This window comes from Nannobrachium achirus, assembly GCF_963921795.1.
Source record: "Nannobrachium achirus genome assembly, chromosome: 4".
NCBI lineage: Eukaryota > Metazoa > Chordata > Actinopteri > Myctophiformes > Myctophidae > Nannobrachium > Nannobrachium achirus.
Genome location: NC_137813.1, coordinates 62,001,116 through 62,009,197, shown reverse-complemented (window position 1 = coordinate 62,009,197; position 8,082 = coordinate 62,001,116).

The following is an 8,082-nucleotide window of genomic DNA, read 5'->3' as shown; positions in this document are numbered from 1 at the left end:
CTATAGGGTGTGCCAAATGTAGTTCTAAGAGCGGCCATTTCTTGGGTAAACACAGCCTTACACAGGTGTTCTGATTAGACTATAGCATTAGTTCTATGCAATCAAACAATTGAAACACCTGTGTTTTTACCCAAGAAATGGCCGCTAAGGACTACAATGACGTAGGCGCTGGCACACACTATACAAAGCGTTTGAAAATTCAAACTTCAAACGGGCATAAGTCATGACTCATTTTGTTTGAAGACATGCAACTTGCTTACACGCGTGCCTTGACTCAAGCGGAAGACAACTGTGTCTTTGTTAAGTAAGCTCCGCCCTTAGATTTTCCGCCATTTTGAGCAGTTTGTAAAACACTTAAACCCGCTTTTATTCTGGAATTTTTGCACAGAACGTTTTAACGTGCACAGAACTTTTTTTACATGAACTTTGGACCAATATCTAAAGATCTGTCAGATACGCCTCCTTTTGAGATGAACGGGATGCGTGTGCTCCCACACGCAACACCAGCACAGAGTGAATAGGCCTTGAGTTATTCAAATCTTGTGCGTGCGTGAGCTCTTGAAGCCAACGAAAGCAGTGCTGCTCTGCGTGTAGGTCTGTCTGTGTGAAATGACAGGGACAGTGTGACTGTCATTCAACAACAGCCTTGTGGACTGAAGGCGCACATAATTGCGTTCCTATGCGCTTTTACACTGTTTTTTTTTTTGTTTTCCTTGGTGTGAATGCAGGTTTACACTAACTCAGATTGGGTTTATGCAAATAAATGAGCCTCGTCTTCACACGCACTGACGGGCGTCCCTCAAACATGAAAACAATAAATGACAGTCATATCATATTATACTACCAGTGTGCATCCCCAAGTAATGAACAGGTCATTATGTATTTATTAATATGCAGCATTATTATTATTATTATGTTTAATCTGCAGCACAAATGTAATCTAAATGACAACATTTTTAGAGGACCAGTATGTTGTACCAGTGGTTTGAAGTAACTTAGTACTTTTACTTGAGTACTGTAAGCTACTTCAGTACAATTTTGAGTTATACTTTACTTGAGTGTTTCCAATTTCCAATAGCCTACTTTAACTTTTACTTTAACTTTTTGTATTTTTACTCCACCACATTCTTTTGAAAACTTTACTAGTTACTACTGTAGTTACAAGTTAGACTGCTTTGCAGATATAAATTATAATATCATAAAACATAGGCCTACATGAACCACTTTAGCCCTATTTTATACCATGACTATTTGAAAATAGATGATCTAGAAGCTCACGTTGTGACACGTTGTGAGCTTGTAGATCGGCTGTTGTCAAACATTTTGCACTTATACTTTTGGTAGCCTACTTTAAGTACATTTTTATGACAATACTTTTGTACTTTTACTCAAGTAGGCCTACATTTTGAATTACGGACTCTTGCTTGTAACAGAGTATTTCTACGTTGCAGTATTGATCCTCTCACTTAAGTATAAAATGTGAGTACTTTTCCACCAATGTGTATTACATACTACTACAAAAATAAGAAATATGCCATGAATAATAAGCGAGTGCTGTTTATAAAGCCCTGCATTGACTTGTTTCAGCCAACAGGTGTCATGGTTATGACATGCAGTGGTCTGGTGTGCAATATGAGTGCAGTGTGCAATATGAGACAGAACATAAATGTTGTTTTTGCCTTTTGTAGTCAAACGTGTTTACATTAACTTGTTTAGGTGTAGTTACATCAATAATAATAATGCCACAGATAGTGTCTTGTTTTCTTTAACATTTTTTTATAGATTTTATTGATCTATTTAGCTCACATGCTTTCTCTCTCCTCTCTTGTTTTTCTCATGTGCTCAGCGCGCTTAATATGCGCTGTAATCAAATAGTAAATAATCGTGCTCTGTAATGACGTCAGCGCTCCGTGCTCGGGTTGCGCAGCAAGTGTCGCTTCATTTGGCCAATTTGATGTGACTTGCATGTGACCTGCATATAACTCAATGGGGTGGATGTAGTTGCTGCCATGATGGAGTCCAACGTGAACGTAAACAAAGGACCACACGCGCTGGTAGCAATGGACGAGCCGAGAGGCAACGATATGCTGAAAAAATCGAACTACCGTAATCGGTGTCGATCCGTACAAAATTAACAAGAGGGAGTCTAGTGTGAATAAGACATTGTAAACTATTCAGTGTATTTGCGCAGTGCTTACACCACAGACCAGTTCATGGCTTACAAGCCTGGAAGCCTACAAGTTCTTCACGGCTGGTTGGGTGAGAGAACCGTTGGTCACCGCTCTCAGTAACCTCCATGTAACGACTCAGTATGCAACATGCAAGCCCCAGGGTAGCTGTCCTGCTTGCCATTTGTTTTACAGGCCTGATGTCACACGGGCTGCTGCCTGACTCCATGCTGTCCGTCACTCTAGTGCCATCATCATAACGCTTCATTGTCAGGGCTAAGTAAAGCGTAATGCATGTCCATGCATTTAACATAATCTATGCTGCATCTTAAATGATTATTATGCAAGGATAATAATAATACAGTAAAATGTGGGAGCTGCAGGAATGGAAACTCATGGTATAAAAAATCCATACATTTTCAAAGTGAGAAAAAGACCACATACATTTGTCAAGTTTATTTGTCACAATGGGTGCTCAGACAGCTAAACAAGAAAGTGTGAAACTGTAAAATTACAGATTATGCAATAGAGAGACACAAATAGTATGAGGCCTACAGCATTCCAGCAACACAAACATAAGAGGCCTAATTAGCTGTTGTATACAAATTGAATATTAGTCTACAACTTCACATATGCTACAATAAGGCAATGATGCATAGTTTCGCATTTTCACCACATAAATTCACATAAAAAACCTGCATAATTCACTGCATAATCAAGAATTTTTGCCCGCAAAATCAAGCTTTGCCTGCGTTTTTCTGGAGGGTTTAACTAGAAACTCAGTTTCAGTTGACCTTGGGCATACCCCCCCCCCCCCCCCCCCCCCCATTTCCATTTGGAGAACAAGGTAACAACAAAGAGAACATGACTTTTAACACTGCTCACCCACTTTCACTTCTCCACTCATGGCGGGGAAGTGAAAGTTTTAACACACACATACGCGCGCAGGGAGGGACCCACGGACCCACTCACACAACTGCCGATTGGCATGAGACAAATTAGACATTTTGACTTAAGGGACTGTATTTGTGTGTTTATATTTGCCTAGAAAGAGAGGAACTGGAGAGGAGAAACATTTCTCTTCAATTGTTTAATAGGTAGGCCTATATTATGTTCTGGATAGTACAGTCATGCATACTGTGCGTGTTGATGTGTAAAGCCACATTTACTGTTTGAACTAAGATGTGGCACATAGATACTATAGTAGAACACCAATGGAAACAAGCCATGGGCTTTCTTGGGGGAAAATTCCTTGTATTGTAAAGTACTTCCCTGTACCTGTCTTTGCAAACTGTTAATAAAGTATTCAATCAATCAATCAATCAATCAATCAATCAATCAATCACTCACAGCATTTTAGCTAAGGCTTGGCTTACACAGGCTAAGTACATTTGTTCAAGTACTGTACTTAAGTACACTTTTGAGGTATTTTACTTTACTGGAGTATTTCCAATTTTCAGCACTTTTATGTCCTCTCCACTAGAGACAAATGTACTTAGTTACTGGTTACTTTGTAGATTTTGATTATTATTACAAAACATACCTTTGATAGCCTGTCTACAAGCTCACAATGCGTCGCGACATGATGCACTGTGTGCTATTTTCAAAGGTTTTTATGCATTTTATCTATTTGAAAACTTGTGAAATGGGATATTCTGCATAATGAGTACTTTCTACTTATGGTTACTTTAAGTACATTTTGATACCAATACTTTTGTACTTTTATTCAAGTACATTTTCAATTCTGGATGTTTACTTGTAACAGAGTATTTCTACATTGCAGTATTGATATTTTTACTTTAATAAAACATGGGAGTACTTTTTCCACCACTGACATAAACACATTTATTCATTCTGAACATCCTGAGGGTACTTCCCGTTATTACTGTTATTTCTGGGGTTTCACTTATATAAATATGCCTGTAGCTGTGGTCAAAAGGACTTCCATGTAACATGAACCGTCTCAAATGATGCTTCATTCCTTTCACACTGGACGTATGACTGTCGCCGAGTTTTAGGAGTTCAGGTAGGCTTCAATATTTAAATTTCTTGCCTTTCTTGCCATGGTACTGGAATAGTCATATTTCCCCCAAAATTGAATAAATTACTTACCAATAAAGGTAAAAAAGGGGGGTTGTGATGACCTGTAAAGGTGGCTATCGCCATTGTTAGTCCAAGGAGTGTTTTTTGTGCAAAACAAATGCTTGCAATTGATTCAGAATCATGAAAAACACCCTCTCACATGCTATCAAAGCAGCTTCATTTATGTTTTCCTGCAGTTTGTGAAGTAAACCAGGACTATGCAAGACTACTAAGATTACTGGGTACAGTAATTAATTTTTTTTTAAAGGAAATATTCACACATCCACTTAATTTGGATTTATGCGTTGAACAGTGAAAACTGAAGCAAACATGAAAACAATATTTCCATGAACAAAAACTCCCACACACTGCTCTTGCTCAGCAGCCTATTAACAGACATTTCGACACTGGTTAAATACAACTTGCAGGCAGGTACAGTTTGCTTTTTGCTTGACCGACCGGGCTAGTGCGCTTTAGTTGGTTAATTGTGACCATATAGGTCGCATTTTACAATCAGAACCATCACATCTTGACCATATCTGTTTGTCTGTCTGTATGGGTAACGCTTGTCTTTTTTGTTGATTGACTGACTCTCATGGTCTGACATCACTGTGATGTCATGTGAAACAAAACCCTTTTATTGACATATATGGAGATCCCTGTGATGCCAGGAGAACCAAATCCATTTTATGCCCATATATGGAGATCCCTGATGTCATCAATATTAAGCCCATATCTGTGAATGTCAATATATAATCACTGTGATGTCAGGGGAACCAAATCCCTTTTATTGACATAATATGGAGATCCCTGTGATGCCAGTGGAACCAAATCCAGTCCAGATGACCAACACACACACACACACACACACACACACACACACACACACACACACACACACACACACACACACACACACACACACACACACACACACACACACACACACACCTCGCCTGTGGCAGAGATGTTACTTATATTCATTGGAATACATTCTGAGGGCAGGATTACATTTTACTGGTTCTCACTTCCAATCAAAATTCAAAATTCCATAGACCATATTCACCTGGTGGCCATGTTTGATAATTGCATTGAAAACTGCACCTACATAGGGTGGCAATTAGGGTGGCATTTCATTGACCTAATGGCAATATGGCCACTGTGTGAATATGGTCTATAGAACCCCCCTGGCCCCCTCCCACCCCTGAACCCGCCTTCCACTCTTACTGATTGGACGGGCACGAGAACCAATCACATTGAATGCTGCCCTCAGAAGGTGTTCCAATGAATATAACTCACATCTGCTCAGATGTGCTGAACTGAAAGTGACTGCAGTTGTGTAAAAAGTCTGTTTGTAGTGGAAAATGTAGATTGTAATGATGAGGAGATTGTTGCTGACGTTCATGAAGCAGTTTTGAAGCTAGGGGATAACAAGGCATGTGGTATGGACACTATTACAGCAGAACATCTGGCCAGTAAGAAACTGTGTCCATTGGTTGCTATGTGTTTTATTGTTATTTTTTTGTTCTCATGGGTTTTTACCTGTTTCCATGCTCTCTGGTGTATTAGTGCCGGTAATTAAAGACAAATTGGGTAAGCTAAACAGCTCAGATAAGTATATAGTCTGGGGCCTAAAATGGTAATTTCGTCTAAAAGCGCCATATTTTGCACAGATGTAGCCCAGGGCATGATCCAATGATTTAGCTACGGCACCCGAGTCGGCGACCTTCGGGGTCGCCACAGCGGCCAAATCAAGTTGACTCCCTTCGACACTACTACTGCAGGAAGAAAATACCCAGTAAAAAATCTGCTCTAAGTAGGATGTGAGGCATCTAACTAGGGGTTTGTCATGATTCTGAATCCATTGCAAGCATTTGTTTTGCACAAAAAAAAAAAAATCCTTGTGCTAAAAATGGCCCCCACAAAACTATGAAAAGTGATGACTCATCACTAAACCCACATCTTCTGAGTGTATGCTCACAGTATGGCCTTGAATGCAATGCTAAAAAGAGTAAAATTGTGATTGTCCGAAGTATGGAAAACAGACAACCAACCTTTCCTGACTTCTATCTGGCGGACTTTTGTGTTGTTATTTTATTGTGTTGTACCTGTGATATACATAGATCTCCCTGGTTCTGAAATCAAGATTGCTTGATTGATAACTGAGCTATGAGCCATAAACATCTTAGCTAAAACAGTATTTAAATGTGGCTTTACATATTAAAATGCACACATGCCAACAGTATGCATGGCAGTATGTTCAGAACATAGAGAGAGAAAGATTGGAACATTAAATCTCCTCTCCACTTCTCTCTCTCTATAGGCATATATACGTGTACACACAAATTCGGAGACCCTTAAGTGTAAATAAACTGCACGTTCATGCACATGAGCATGTATGCACACTTAGGACAGTTTGGTAGTGCATGTGGAAAACCAGCTGATGTGTAGTATAGGCTGAGAATCTACTGAGTTAATGAAATATAAAGTTGCATGTGTAAGCTATTGTGTATTGTGTACTGTAACTGTTTTCCTATTCTCTTTAGATCATCAAAGCTGAGCAGTGTTGTCACCAGCCAGTGTCCACAGCAGTATTACTTCACCAAAAGTACCTGATACTTCACCCTGAAGACAGCAATGATGCCCCAGACAGGAATATGGCATTGTTTCCCTTTCTTACTTCTGTTGTGCACGCTTCATCTTAGTCCCATACTGGCTTACTTCCTGAAAGACTGTACTATTCTTTACTCTGACAATGTCACTGCTGGTCTTTCAGTGGATTGTGGGGACTGTGATCTTGTTACCATGCCAGATGACATTCCAAGAGACATTATATCATTAACACTCCAGAAAAATTACATTCAAATTATAAAAAAGGCAGATTTTTACAATCAGTCGAAACTCAGAGAATTGGACCTCAGTTTTAATTCAATAACTCAAGTAGATGATGGGGCTTTTGTCAAATTTTTGGAACTTAAAGTGCTCCATATGAACAGTAACAAACTAACGACACTGACAGACAATATGTTCCAGGGACTGTCTAACCTCTTGATACTGCGCTTGGACTGGAACAAAATCAAATTAATCAACCCTGTTGCTTTCCTATCACTACCCAACTTACAAGCAATAAATCTAGAGTTCAACTACATACATCAAATTACAGATATTACCACAATCTTACAACTACCGTGCTTGCATGTGCTGAACATCTCAATTCATGAGTTGGTGTCTTTTCAGTCAAAAGATCTGCCATTAAACTTGTCCTCTGAGCTCAGGGAGTTGAGAATTGATTCAGGGTCAATACAAAAGTTTAGCATCACAACAGCTATATTTCCACATCTTGAGGCAGTCGACTTTTTAGGCTGTTGTAACACTTCTGGATGGGAGTGGGACATACCAGAGAAGCATTTTCTCAGGAATATAACTAAGGTGTATTTTAGTGATCCGTATATATCTTTCAACACACTCATGAAGTCTCTACAGAGCTTTGATTCACTAGAGTACCTACAACTGTCTTTTATAGATAAGTGGATAAACAGAGGTCTCTTAAATGTTGCCTGCAAAATAACTACTCTGAGGACACTGAACCTACAGTACAACAGCATTGCCAACCTAAGTGAAAAACTTTCACCGTGTACTCAACTAACCAACCTAGATCTATCATATAATGACCTGAATGAACTGTCTAAGGATTCAATAAAACAAATAAAACAACTGAGTCACCTAAACCTCGCCAGCAATGAGCTCTCTAAAGTTCCAGATGATGTTAAGGATCTTTCCATGCTTCAAGTCCTAAACATGCGTTACAATCATCTTAACGATTTAAGCTGTT